This window comes from Hyperoodon ampullatus, assembly GCF_949752795.1.
Source record: "Hyperoodon ampullatus genome assembly, chromosome: 1".
Taxonomy (NCBI): Eukaryota; Metazoa; Chordata; class Mammalia; order Artiodactyla; family Ziphiidae; genus Hyperoodon; species Hyperoodon ampullatus.
Window position 1 is genome coordinate 96,491,552 of NC_136914.1, and position 14,442 is coordinate 96,505,993.

The window sequence follows — 14,442 nt, forward strand, 5'->3', positions numbered from 1 at the left end:
ATGTGTGTGATTAAAAACAAGGGTAACAAGAAAAAATTTAAAAAAAACAATTAAAAAAATATTAATTACCGAAGATTGGTTTATCCATTTTGCCTTTTTCTTTTTTAAAGGGGAACAAGACATATTTGATTCTATTAGTAAATGTGTTTTGTGGTACACTGAAAAATTTACTGTGAGGAAGAGCATACTTCCAGGAATTATGGAATGTATTTATAAATTTGCCAATCCACAGAATGCTAGCATAACAGACAGTCCACAATACATACTTCTTAGTTTTCACTAGGAATTAGGATTGTAAGGGTTAAGAGTCTAATTAATATGTGTAATTAAAACTACTAGAGATAAAAAGGGAGATTTCTCTATGCAAGGAAAGTAGGATATGTTTTTGGTAAGAAAATGTATGAGGTACAGAGAGGTATTTTTGTGAAGGGAAAAGAGACTAATTTTGTCTGAAAGTAAAACAGTTGATTGTTCCAGAATGAAAAAAGAGGAAAAAACATATGACAAAACCTTTTTTTTTATTGAATATTTATTTGCTTTTTTATTTTACATAAACTTTTATGGAGTATAACATACATTCAGAGACAAGCATGTAACATCATACAGCATCAACACCCTTGTGTATGGCTTCTTTTTTTTTTTTCAAAATAAATAAATTTATTAATAAAAGCAACAACTGGGAAAGTATTTTTCTTTTTTTTTTTAAATCAGTTATACATATACATATGTTCCCATATCCCCTCCCTTTTGCATCTCTCTCCCACCCTCCCTATCCCACCCCTCCAGGCGGTCACAAAGCACCGAGCTGATCTCCCTGTGCTATGCGGCTGCTTCCCACTAGCTATCTACCTTACATTTGGTAGTGTATATATGCATATGACAAAATCTTAATGGATCTAAAGTAGTTGTAAAAGGTTTGTGGAAAAGGAATCCTGGAGAAGGAATTTTATGTGTGGTCAAGCTGGCTAAGATTTTAATAAATTTATTTAATTAAAAATGTTTTAATATCAAAAGTATATTGGGACAAAATTAGAATTTGTTTTTCTCTGTGATAAAAGGACAAAGTTTATTTGGACTGTTGGTCTGCCCTTGATAATAGACTGTGAAATGTGGTTTGTTTTTGTTTGTTGTTTTGTTTTCTACCTTTTTGGTAATCTGCCTGGAAAGTGAAGATTTTGTGTCTTACCAAAATAATTTACTGTGCTTCACAATTGTCTTTATCAGGTCTTTGATAACTTAAAAAAACCCAGTCTTCTCAATATTAAAAGAGTTGTTTTGTTCACAACTATGTACCTTTCTGTATTTGCCTTTAAAAGCTTCTATTGTCTCTTTGGTTAAATAGATAATTCAGTATTATTTTATACTGATCTGTGATTCTATTTAATCAAATGTTCAAACCTTTTGACATTTTCCCAAAGTGAAATTCTAAAGGAAGTCTTTTTGACCTCAAACTAACTTTAAGATTTCCCAGAGGGCCCCTGGGAAATTCAAAAGGATTTGTCTCTCATTTGGTAAGATGCTTTTTTGTTCTGGTCTAGGAGAGACCATCCATCAGCTGGTCAATGTCTTCCCACCTGCATTGAAAACTTTTGAGAGAATGCAGCATATTATGGAGACAATAATCATTATTAGCAACAAAGCAATGCCCTTGGTTTGGAGAGCTCTCCTGAGCCAGGGTCCCTGTGAATCAAACCAACTACAGTCAAATAAGTCAAGGTATTATCCTGTTCAACAAAAGAGAATAGAAGAATGTAACTAAAACAGGAGGCTAACATTGTCTCTTGTGAATACTTCACTGAGATTCAAAGAGGCAGTGGTATCTGAGAGTCATGCTAAGACCAATGTTTTTGATCAAACCTCTTGACTGGTCAAGAGGATGACCAAAAGTGGGAAGCTGCTGAAATAATTTCCTAGGCCCAAGATGAAGTCACTCCTGCCCAGGGTGCCATATAAGCAAATCGAAACTTAGATAACTTTCATGTCCCTGTTAATGCTCTGCTTGACCAGAAATCTAGTCAGTCAATCCCCAAACACCAGAAAGCAATGCTGAGCTCTGGAGTTACTTCCTTGTTCCTTTTCACCCCAAACAATGTTGACTATGTGGCTCCAGCCAATCAGATATTTTCTGTTTTTCTCTTCCTTCCTCTTTATTCTTTATCCTATAAGAGCTTCTTGCCTTCCACTCAATTTTGCAGTTCTCTGAAGGGAGACTGTCCACTTCATGAAGTGTTAAATGAAGTTTTTTTGTGTCACTTAAATTGTCTTTAATCATTTTTTAACACTGTAATATTATACCTGTAGAAATGACCAAATACAGGGACATCATGGTTTATCATTGTTGAATTTCAAGTTTGATTGTTTGAGATTTATTATTTTCCTGCCATTTCCAAGATGTACTTCTTACACTGGGGGATTTGATTTGATCACAGTCTATCACTTCTTCACTTGGCAAACTCAGAAGCGTTTCTAAGACAGTGATTAAATGCATTTCCTTGACATGTATTAAGTCATAAGACAGAAAAAACTGTGAACTACTGATTCAGTGTCAAAAAGTGAATTTTCAGAGAGGCATAATCCATTCACTTACCTATGGAAAATGAGGCCAGTCTTTTATCCATATCATCTTGGAGAGAAAAAATTATCATTTTAAACCTACTTTTAGGAAAGAGCCATGGCCTCCTTTAGATATCATAGAGAAAATCATATCTGAGATACACTTGATGATGATACACAATTTTCACAAAAAAATTGTGTTTGGGGGAGGGATGTGGAGGTATAGTAGATTTTGGGTGTTTATTTTCTCTCTTTTTTCTTTTCAATGTTAGTGACTTTTGTTCTTTATTATTTCCTTCCTTTTCTATGCTTTGGGTTTAGTTTACTCTTTTTATTTTTTTCTATCTTCTTAAAGTAGAAGCTTAACTTATTGATGAAAAAATCTTGCTTTCTAATACAAGCATAATGCTATAAATTTCCCTCTAAGCCACCTTTAGCTATATCTTATAAATGTGGATATGTTTTCATTTTTATTCAATTTAAAATATTTTCTAATTCTTCTGTGATCCATGAGTTATTTAGCAGTGTATTGTTTAATTTATAAATATTTGGATATTTTCCAAATTTTACTACTGATTACAAGTTTAATTCTGAAATGGTCAGAGAATATACTTTATTTTATTTCATTTTAAAAAATTGGTTGTGGATTGTCTTATGGCAAGAATATAATCTGTCTTAGTGAATGTTACATTGTGAAGGTGAATATAGATTTGGTGAGCTGGGAAGGAATATTGTGATCCAAAAGGACTCCTTTTATGTCAATAGCCTAAAACAGACTAAAAGCAGACCTTTGTGTTTCTCTTTCTCTGTGCTGTTCAGTATGATAGCCATTAGCCAGATGTGGCTATTTAATTGTTAAAAATTAAATAAAAGTTAGTTTTTTAAATTAAATAAAATTTAATTTTTAAAATTAAACAAATTTAAATTCAATTTCTCAGCCACATTTAAAATGCTTCATAGCCACATATGTCTAGTAGCTACTGTACTTGGCATTTCCATTATCCTTAAAGGTTTTCTCAGGCAGCAGTATTTTGGTTCACATCCAGATCTTGGCTTTTAAGACATCACCACTACTAACAAGATGAAGCATGGAGAGACCAGTCTGAGAGTCAGGGAAATGAGCTTCTTCTACATGAGGCTTAAGTTGTCCACCCCAAGACTTCTGGAAAGGGTTTTTATCATGAAGGAAGAGGAAGCCACAGGCCTGTCTTGATGGGAAACATTCCAAAGAAGGAGCTATATGACAAAATAAATTATTTCATTTGAAAGAAAAAAGATTTTTACTCTTTTTGTTTGTGTCACCAACCATATAGTGGCTAAAATAGTGTTTTAATCAGATTCTGGCATTGGGGGTGGATGGTGTTTGAGGTGGTGCTGGTATGATGTGAGCTTCTTAGAACGTAACTTGGGAGAAACTGAGAGTACAGGTGGGAAGGGTTTAATACTTTTATTCTTGATATATGTTTTGTGCTTAGTTAATATCTACCTCTCTCACTAGAATGAAAAGTCCATCCTGGTACAGAATATGTCAGTTATACTCACCTTTTATTCTCAGGACCTAGTATTCAGTAGGCACTTGAAATATTTGTGAATGAATGAATGAATCCTATTTTAGAAGAGGTTTATTCTTATTATTTGATACTATATTAATCTATCAAATTAATAAAATTTGATCTATTCAATAGATAATGTAAATCATGTTAGCTCCTATAACATTTATTATATTCTGCTTTCCAATTTTTCACTTCCCAAATGTTTGGATCCCAGAATTTTGTGTGTGTTGTAAACTGGCCTGGAGGTTCTTACACTGAGTCTAGGTAATTTCATGCTTGAGCTTCAGGGACATATGTGTATGTGCTTGTGTATATTTTTCTGGGGAATGGATTCTTAGATCTTATTAAATGTTCAAGTAAGTCACTAACTATCCCTCTTCTCAATGTTAATAACAACTAGATTAGCCAGTGCTGGGCATATTTATGATATAACTGAAATGTTTTTCAGTTCTGTAGCATAGTGATGAATAAAGAATGCTTAACTGGGATCTAGGAAAACTGAGTTCAGTTGCGTTGTTAAAGTCCTTAGTCTGATTGGGTCCCAAATTATTATAATTAAAATGAAAAAATTAAAAATGATGAAAAATGACCTCTAGGCCCTTGTAACTCAGCTATTCCTATGTTTTACAACCTGAGTCACTGGTTTCCCAATAAGCTTGTGGAACCTTGTGTTTGAGAGTTTGAAGCAAGTTTCCACTGTTAAGTGAAATTCAACTTAAGGTCCTTTATGAGCTCCAGACTATTATCTAATGCACTTAAAAAAGTTATGTTATTTGTCAACTTTTATTTCTGTAAGCATTTTTTATTTCTCCCATATACCCTTAACTAAAGAGATACTTTTTCGCTGACTTCCTTGTTCTACCACAGGCAATTTGAATTCTCACTCTTGTTTCCATGGTACTGGACTTTGTGTAGAGTAGTAGTTCTTACAAGGTATTGCAATGACACTTGAGAGGCCCTAAGATTCCTGTAGGGTTTATGAGGTCAAAACTATCTTCATAATAATACTAAGAGCTTATATGCCTTTTTTCATTCTCATTCTCTTATGAGTGTATGGTACAGTTGGATATAGCAACTGATGGAATGCAGAAGCAGATGTAAGGATCCAACTGTCTTTTATTAAGCCAGGTATCGAAGAGATTTACAAAAATGTAAACCAAGGCACTCTTCTGACTAAATAGTTTTGGGGAAAATATAGTTATTTTTCATAAAAATATATAATTTGCATTGATATGCAATGGGTTTATTATTTTAATAAATTAATAAATATTTAAAAATAATATGTCTTAATTTTGAACACAGTCCGTAGATATAACTCATAATAAGCAAAAGTTCTTTGGGGTTCTCAATAGTATAAAGAGGTCCTGAACAAAAAGATGATGTGGAGGAACTCAGTAGATAAGAGCACCATTTCCACTCCAAGCCTTCATCTTACTCATATTGTTATTTAGAGGAGAAATGACATGGCCCTTATTGCCCCTGATTTCTCTATTTGAGTTTTAAAAAGATACGATTTATGGTTAAATATTACTCAACCATAAAAAAGAATAAAATTTTGCCATTTGCAACAACATGGATGCACCTAGAGGGTATTATGTTTAGTGAAATAAGTCAGATGGAGAAAGACAATTACTGTGTGTTTTCATTTATATATGGAATCTAGAAAATAAAACAAATGAGTGTAACAAAACAGGAAGACTGACAGATACAGAGAACAAACTAGTGGTTACCGGAGGGGAAAGGGGTGGGGAGAGGGGCAAGATAGGTGAAGGGGGTTAAGAGATACAAACTACTAGGTGTAAAATAAATAAGTTACAAGGACGTGATGTACAACACAGGGAATTTAGCCAATATTTTATAATAACCTTATATGAACTGTAATCTGTTAAAATATTGAATCACTATGTTGTACACCTGAAACGAATATAATATTGTAAGTGACCTATACTTCAATTAAAAAAAAAAAAGATAGTGCAGGTCACCAAAGTGCCATGGCCAAGTTAGCAGAAGAGGGCTTTAGGTAGAGAACTTGTTAGAAACTCACCTTGCAACTTTTGAGGGTGTAATTCTCCTCCTACATCAACTCTACCCTGTCTCAAGATAATGAGTGGGTTCAGTTTAAAAACTCTGTATGGAAGTCAGATTACCAAGTAGCTACCTATAGCCTATAGAACGCTACCCTGAATAAGTCACCTTTTTAGGACAGTTACTAACCCAAAAGGGTTTATACCATGGAGACTATTTAGTCTCTACATGAGACTATTTAATTTATTTTATTCTTGAAAAAGCAGCTTGTCTCTCTCAGGTAGTTTCTATGAACAGAAAATATACCTGGTCTTTCACAAATGATTCATTGAAGAATATTTGAACCATTTTTATGTAATCATCATTTAAGAAAAAATAAGTCCTAGAGGCTTTTCTGCCAGGCAAGACCCATCTATGAGCAATTATTTTTGGATTCTGACTACTAGCAATACCCAAGGGCTTGTTGGAAGCAACATTTCTATTATTGTTAAAGATGAAAATGTTTGGCCAAGGGAGTATAACCATTTTCCTCTTTGTCATTTATAACCGATTACTCACGGTAATCCTAAGTGGAGAGTATATTTTTTTGACAGTTGTGCTTCAGAAAGAGAATAGAAATTCTGAATTATTGGTTATTAAGTTTTGCCTATCTGTAACTTGCCCATTTTCAAGGCAGCTGTGAAAGTAGAAGGTATTTTTAAAACATTTAGGTTCTTTGTCAAATTATTTTTACTGTGTCTTAAAATAAATGGAAGAAAAATCTGGAAAAAATGTGTTACTACTAGATATTGGAAATGCGGAGCTTCAATAAGTTATATATACATATATAGATACATATATATATATATACACACATACACACGTATATGTCTACATAAAGCATATCAAACTGTGCTTTTGAAAATTAGACATGTTTCAGGTGACACTGTTTTCATTTGGAGCTCTACTTGAGGAAAATACAGAAACTTACAACTATCTTTTCTATATTTTCAAGAAAATTAAAAAAGGGAAAATGAAAAATTAATACACTCAGTTGCTTTATTGGTCTGACATCTCAAGCTTTTGAACTGAAATTATCAATTAGAAAATTTTTTCTTTGTGGATAAAGGATGAGTATTAACACATGTGACACTTCCAGAGGATAGGAAAGAATTAAAGTCTAAAAAGAAGAGGGGGGAGCTTCAAGATGGCAGAGGAGTAAGACATGGAGATCACCTTCCTCTGCACAGATACATCAGAAATACATCGACATGTGGAGCAACTCCTACAGAACACTTACTGAACGATGGCAGAAGACCTCAGACTTCCCAAAAGGCAAGAAACTCCCCATGTACCTGGGTAGGGCAAAAGAAAAAAGAAAAAACAGAAACAAAAGAATAGGGACAGGACCTGCACCTCTGGTAGGGAGCTGTGAAGGAGGAAAAGTTTCCACACACTAGGAAGCCCGTTCACTGGCAGAGACGGGGGTTGGCAGGTGGCGGGGAAACGGAGCCACGAGGGAGTGCGCAGCAACAGAGGTGCAGAGGGCAAAGCAGAGAGATTCCCACACCGAGGATCGCTTCGGACCAGCACTCACCAGCCTGAGAGACTTGTCTGCTCACACGCCAGGATGGGTGGGGGCTGGGAGCTGAGGCTCTGGCTTCAGAGGTCGGATCCCAGGGAGAGGACTGAGGTTGGCTGCGTGAACACAGCCTGAGGGGACTGGTGCGCCACAGCTAGCCAGGAGAGAGTCCAGGAAAAAGTCTGGACCTGCCTAAGAGGCAAGAGACCATTGTTTTGGGGTGAGCGAGGAGAGGGGATTCAAAGCACAACCTAAACAAGCTCCAGAGACAGGCGCGAGCCACAGCTATCAGCGCGGACTCAAGAGTTGGGCATGAAATGTTAAGGCTGCTGCTACAGCCACCAAGAAGCCTGTGTGCAAGCACAGGTCACTATCCACACCTCCCCTCCCGGGAACCTGTGCAGCCCGCCACTGCCAGGGTCCCGTGATCCAGGGACACCTTCCCTGAGAGAACACACAGCGTTCCTCACGCTGTTGCAATGTCATGCTGGCTTCTGCCACCACAGGCTCACCTCACATTGTGTACCCCTCCCTCCCCTGGGCCTGAGTGAGCCAGAACCCCCAATCAGCAGCTGTTTTAACCCCGTCCTGTCTGAGCGAAGAACACATGCCCTCAGGTGACCTACACACAGAGGCAGGGCCAATCCAAAACTGAACCCCAGGAGCTGTGTGAACAAAGAAGAGAAAGGGAAATTTCTCCCAGCATCCTCAGGAGCAGCAGATTAAATCTACACAATCAACTTGATGTGCCCTGCATCTGTGGAATACCTGAATAGACAATAAATCTTCCCAAAATTGAGGCGGTGGACTTTGGGAGCAACTGTAGACTTGGGGTCTGCTGTATGCGACTGACCAGTTTCTGGTTTTATGTTTATCTTAGTATTTAGAGTTTATTTAGTATTTAGAGTTTATTATCATTGGTAGATTTGTTTACTGATTTGAATGCTCTCTTCCTTTTAAAAAAAATATATATTCTTTTCCTTTTTCTCTTTTTGGGAGTGTGTATGTGTATGCTTCTTTGTGTGACATTTATCTGTATAGCTTTGCTTTTACCATTTGACCTAGGGTTCTGTCTGTCCTTTTATTTTTTTTTAGTATAGTTTTTAGCGCTTGTTATCATTGGTGGATTTGTTTTTTGATTTGGTTGGTCTCTTCTTTCTTGCTTTTTCTTTTTCTAAATTACTTTTAAATTTATTTATTTTTAATAATTTAAAAATTTTTTTATTTTAATAACTTTCTTCCTCTTTTCTTTTTTTCTTTCTTTCTTTCTTTCTTTCTCTTTTTCTCACTTTTATTCTGAGCTGTGTGGCTGACAGCATCTTGGTGCTCTGGCCAGGTGTCACCACTGTGCCTCTGAGGTGGGAGAGCCACATTCAGGACACTGGCCCACCAAAGAAATTCCGGCTCCACATCATATCAAACAAGGAAAGCTCTCCCAGAGATCTCCATCTCAATGCTAAGACCCAGCTCCACTCAACGACCAGCAAGCTACAGTGCTGGACATCGTATGCCAAAAAACTAGCAAGACAGGAACACAACCCCACCCATTAGCAGAGAGGCTACCTAAAATCATCATAAGTTCACAGACACCCCAAAACACACCAACGGATGTGGTCCTGCCTACCAGAAAGAAAAGAACAAGCCTCAACCACCAGAACACAGGCAATAGTCCCCTCCACCGGGAAGCCTGCACAACACACTGAACCAGCCTTAGCCACTGGGGGCAGACACCAAAAACAACAGGAACTATGAACCTGCAGCCTGTGAAAAGGAGACCCCAAACACAGTAAGTTAAGCAAAATGGAAAGACAGAGAAACACACAGCAGAAGAAGGAGCAAGAAAACCCACCAGACCAAACAAATGAAGGAGAAGTAGGCAGTCTACCTGAAAAGAATTCAGAGTAATGATAGTAAAGATCCAAAATCTTGGAAATAGAATGGAAAAATACAAGAAACATTTAACAAGGACCTAGAAGAACTAAAGAGCAAATAAACAATGATGAACAACACAATAAATGAAATTTAAAATTCTCTAGAAGGAATCAATAGCAGAATAACTGAGGCAGAAGAACGGATAAGTGACCTGGAAGATAATATAGTAGAAATAATTACTGCAGAGCAGAATTAAGAAAAAAGAATGAAAAGAATTGAGGACAGTCTTAGAGACCTCTGAGACAACATTAAATGCACCAACATTTTGAATTATAGGGGTCCCAGAAGAAGAAGAGAAAAAGAAAGGGACTGAGAAAATATTTGAAGAGATTATAGTTGAAAGCTTCCCTAATATGGGAAAGGAAATAGTTAATCAAGTCCGGGAAGCACACAGAGTCCCATACAGGATAAATCCAAGGAGAAATACGCCAAGACACATATTAATCAAACTATCAAAAATTAAATACAAAGAAAAAATACTAAAAGCAGCAAGGGGAAAACAACAAATAACATACAAAGGAATCCCCATAAGGTTAACAGCTGATCTTTGAGCCTGCAAGCCTGAAGCGAGTGGCAAGACCTATTTAAAGTGATGAAAGGGAAAAACCTACAACCAAGATTACTCTACCCAGCAAGGATCTCATTCAGATTTGACAGAGAATTTTAAGCCTTTAAAGACAAGCAAAAGCTAAGAGAATTCAGCACCACCTAACAAGCTTTGCAACAAATGCTAAAGGAACTTCTCTAGGCAAGAAACACAAGAGAAGGAAAAGACCTACAATAACAAACCCAAAACAATTAAGAAAATGGTAATAGGAACATACCTATCGATAATTACCTTAAATGTAAATGGATTAAATGCTCATACGAAAAGACATAGACTGGCTGAATGGATAAAAAAACAAGACCTGTATATATGCTGTCTATAAGAGACCCACTTCATACCTAGGGACACATATAGACTGAAAGTTAGGGGATGGAAAAAGGTATTCCATGCAAATGGAAATCAGAAGAAAGCTGGAGTAGCAATTCTCGTATATGACAAAATAGACTTTAAAGTAAAGACTATTACAAGAGACAAAGAAGGACACTACATAATGATCAAGGGCTCAATCCAAGAAGAACATATAACAATTGTAAATATTTATGCACCCACCATAGGAGCACCTCAATACATTAGGCAAATGCTAACAGCCATAAAAGGGGAAATTGACAGTAACACAATCATAGTAGGGGACTTTTAACACCCCACTTTCACCAATGGACAGATCATCCAAAATGAAAATAAATAAGGAAACACAAGCTTTAAATAATACATTAAACAACATGGACTTAATTTCTATTTATAGGACATTCCATCCGAAAACAACAGAATACACTTTCTTCTCAAGTGCTCATGGGACATTCTCCAGGATAGATCATATCTTGGGTCACAAATCAAGCCTTGGTAAATTTAAGAAAATTGAAATCATATCAAGTATCTTTTCCACCCACAATGCTATGAGACTAGATATCAATTACAGGAAAAAAAACAAACCCATGGAGGCTAAACAATACACCACTTAATAACCAAGAGATCATTGAACAAATCAAAGAGCAAGTCAAAAATACCTAGAAACAAATGACAATGAAAACACAACGACACAAAACTTAAGGGATGCAGCAAAAGCAGTTCTAAGAGGGAAGTTTATACCAATACAATCCTATCTCAAGAAACAAGAGACATATCAAGTAAACAACCTAACTGACACCTAAAACAATTTGGAAAAGAAGAATAAAAAACCCCAAAATTAGCAGAAGGAAAAAAATCATAGAGATCAGATCAGAAATAAATGAAAAAGAAATGAAGGAAACTGTAGCAAAGGTCAATAAAATTAAAAGCTGGTTCTTTGAGAAGATAAACAAAATTGATAAACCATTAGCCAGACTCATCAAGAAGAAAAGGGAGAAGACTCAAATCAATAGAATTAGAAATGAAAAAGTAGAAGTAACAACTGACATTGCAGAAATACAAAAGATCATGAGAGATTACTACAAGCAACTCTATGCCAATAAAATGGACAACCTGGAAGAAATTGACAAATTCTTAGAAAAGCACAACCTTCCAAGGCTGAACCAGGAAGAAATAGAAAGTATAAACAGACGAATCACAAGCACTGAAATTGAGACTGTGATTAAAAAATCTTCCAACAAATAAAAGCCCAGGACCAGATAGCTTCACAGGTGAATTCTATCAAACGTTTAGAGACGAGCTAACACCTATGCTTCTCAAAACCTTCCAAAATAAAGCAGAGGGAGGAACACTCCCAAACTCATTCTACGAGGCCACCATCACCCTGATACCAAAACCAGACAAAGGTGTCACAAAGAAAGAAAACTACAGGCCAGTATCACTGATGAACATAGATGCAAAAATCCTCAACAAAATACTAGCAAACAGAATCCAACAGCACATTAGAAGGATCATACACTATGATCAAGTGAGGTTTATCGCAGGAATGTATGGATTCTTCAATATATGCAAATCTTTCAATATGATACACCATATTAACAAATTGAAGGAGAAAAAACATATGATCATCTTAATAGAATGAGAAAAAGCTTTCAACAAAATTCAACACCCATTTATGATAAAAAACCCTCCAGAAAGTAGGTACAGAGGGAACTTTCCTCAAAATAGTAAAGGCCATATATGACAAACCCACAACCAACATCATTCTCAGTGGTGAAAAACTCAAAACATTTCCTATAAGATCAGGAACAAGACAAGTTTGCCCACTCTCACTGGTATTATTCAACATAGTTTTGAACGTTTTAGCTACAGCAATCAGAGAAGAAAAAGAAATGAAAGGAATCCAAATCGGAAAAGAAGAAATTAAGTTGTTACTGTTTGCAGATGACATGATACTATACATAGAGAATCCTAAAGATGCTACCAGAAAACTACTAGAGCTAATCAATGTATTTGGTAAAGTAGCAGGATACAAAATTAATGCACAGAAATCTCCTGCCTTCCTATACACTAATGATGAAAAATCTGAAAGAGAACTTAAGGAAACACTCCCATTTATGACTGCAACAAAAAGAATAAAATACCTAGGAATAAACCTACCTAAGGAGACAAAATTCCTGTATGCAGAAAAGTATAAGACACTGATGAAAGAAATTAAAGATGACACAATCAGATGGAGAGATATACCATGTTCTTGGATTGGAAGAATCAACATTGTGAAAATGACTATACTACCCAAAGCAATCTACAGATTCAGTGCAATCCCTATGAAACTACCAATGGCATTTTTCACAGAACTAGAACAAAAAATTTCACAATTTGTATGGAAACACAAAAGACCCCGAAGAGCCAAATTAATCTTGAGAAAGAAAAACGGAGTTGGAGGAATCAGGCTCCCTGACTTCAGACTATACTACAAAGCTACAGTAATCAACACAGTCTGGTACTGGCACAAACATAGAAATGTAGGTCAATGAAATAGGATAGAAAACCCAGAGAGAAACCCACACACATATAGTCACCTTATTGTTGATAAAGGAGGCAAGAATATATAATGGAGAAAAGACAGCCTCTTCAATAAGTGGTGCTGGGAAAACTGGACAGCTATATGTAAAAGAATGAAAGTAGAACACTCCCTAACACCATACGCAAAATTAAACTCAAAATGGCTTAAAGAGCTAAATGTAAGGCTAGACACTATAAAACTCTTAGAGGAGAACATAGGCAGAACACTCTATGACATAAAGCACAGCAAGATCCTTTTTGACACACCTCTTAGAGAAATGGAAAGAAAAACAAAAATAAACAAATGGGACCGAATGAAACTTTAAAGCTTTTGCACAACAAAGAAAACCCTACACAACACAAAAAGACAACCCTCAGAATGGGAGAAAATATTTGCAAATGAAGCAACTGACAAAGGATTATTCTCCAAACTATACAAGCAGGTCATGCAGCTCAATATTAATAAACTAAACAACCCAATCCAAAAATTGCCAGAAAACCTAAATAGACATTTCTCCAAAGAAAATATACAGATTTCCAACAAACACATGACAGGATGCTCAACATCACTAATCATTAGAGAAATGAAAATCAAAACTACAATAAGGCATCACCTCACACCAGTCAGAATGGCCATCATCAAAATGTCTACAAGCAATAAATGCTGGAGAGGGGAACCCTCCTACACTGTTGGTGGGAATGTAAATTGATACAGCCACTATGGAGAACAGTATGGAGGTTCCTTAAAAAACTAAAAATAGAACTACCATACGACCCAGCAATCCCACTACTGGGCATATACCATGAGAAAAACATAATTCAAAAAGTGTCATGTACCACATGTACATGACATGTCATGTACCACATGTCATGTACCACAGTGTTCATTGCAGCACTATTTACAATAGCCAGGACATGGAAGCAACCTAAGTGTCCATCGACAGATGAATGGATAAAGAAGATGTAGCACATATATACAATGGAATATTACTCAGCCATAAAAAGAAACAAAATTGAATTATTTGTAGTGAGGTGGATGGACGTAGAGTCTGTCATACAGAGTGAAGTAAGTCAGCAAGAGAAAAACAAATACCGTATGCTTACACATATATATGGAATCTAAAAGAAATAAATGGTTCTCATGAACGTAGGGACAGGCCAGGAATAAAGATGCAGATGTAGAGAATGGACTTGAGGACATGGGGAAGGGTAAGGGTAAGCTGGGACTAAGTGAGAGAATGGCATGGACTTATATATACTACCAAATGTAAAATAGATAGCTAGTGGGAAGCAGCCGCATA